Source organism: Nyctereutes procyonoides, unplaced genomic scaffold, assembly GCF_905146905.1.
Source record: "Nyctereutes procyonoides isolate TBG_1078 unplaced genomic scaffold, NYPRO_anot_genome, whole genome shotgun sequence".
NCBI classification, from domain to species: Eukaryota; Metazoa; Chordata; class Mammalia; order Carnivora; family Canidae; genus Nyctereutes; species Nyctereutes procyonoides.
In genome coordinates, this window is record NW_026575034.1 from 21,652,212 (window position 1) to 21,653,693 (window position 1,482).

Here is a 1,482-nt window from a genome sequence, read left to right on the forward strand (position 1 = left end):
CATCCCAGGCAAGAAATCTTGAGGATATTTTTAATACTTTCTCTTTTCCATATTCCTGCCTGCTTCACATCTAGTCATCAATTCCTGGCAATTCTCCATTTGAACACAGTTAACTATAATTGGGCAACCAGTAGGTGCCTAGTATTAGTGTTTAAAATATTGGGTGGTGAAAATCAAATCCAGGCTCTCCTCTCATGGTTCATGTAGTCTATTGAGACAGACAAATATTATCATATATACTTAATAAGTGCAAAATATCAGTCAGGCTCCAAGAAGAGTCACTATAGACTAAGAGCTTATTTAACCTGGCCAGGGTTCATGGAGAATGTTTTCCTGAGGAAGTGTTAATTGAGAGCTGAAGGCTAAGAGTCCAGTAATAGTAAGTGGAAGTGAGGGATGAGTATAGAAAAATATTTCTAGTTAATGGGAACAGCTGGTGCAAAAACTGAGTAATCATGTAAGCCCTTGTGGTTAATTTTAAGGAGTTTTTCTTTTCATTCTAGAAGCAATGAGAAGAGGGGCACCTGGGTGGTTCAGTGGTTGAATGTCTATCTTTGGCGCAGGTCGTGAGCCCTGGTCGGGGGATTGAGTCCCACATCAGGCTCCCTGCAGTGAGCCTGCTTCTCCCTTTGGCTATGTCTCTCCGCCTCTCTCTGTGTGTCTCTCATGAATAAATAAATAAAATATTAAAAATAAAAATAGAAACAAGGAGAAGAAACTATAGGATTATAAAGTACAGTGTAACATGACCTGATTTGCATTTCAAAAAATCACTCTGGTTCACTGTCAAAAGTATATAATAAAAGGCAGCAAGTACATTTGTAGCCAGGTCATTTAGAACTTTATCACAGACATCCAGGTTAGAAATGATGGTATTCAGTACCATGTTGTTAGTGATGGAGATAGATTGCAGTTGATCAACTTTATAACTGTTTAATAAGGTTAATCTTCAGAAACAGCTGTCAAATTTATTTTTCTTCCCCTTTGCAGCAACTGAGTAGATTAAAACTTCCATCCTCTTTTATCTTAACTTTTTCTATAATTTATCTCTTCACCAATGGCTCTCAATATTTTTCCTTTTGAAAAACATGTATCTCAACAATATAGTCCTGTTAAATAAAATGTGATTGAGAAGCAGTGATTCACATCCTAAAAGGGGCTCTATGCAGGGCTATGGCAGAGGGATTGAGAGCTCCTTTACAGTTTGAGAAGTCTTCTGTTCACTCTTCTTGGTGGCACCTACAGTGGGCAGGGTGATGATTATTTCACCAAGCTGGGTTGTGTTTGTTGTATTATCCTTGTAATAAAAGACTAAGTTCGTGTATCAAGGTTCTAAAATCTTATAGGCTGTTACGTGTTCTAATAACTTCTCCCAATGACTTACATTTTAAGTTTTTCACCTTCTATGTTTAATATCATCAGCAAACTTACCACTACTATACCCTCTGCCCTCATCTATTATAGAAGTCCCCAGTTCTGAAT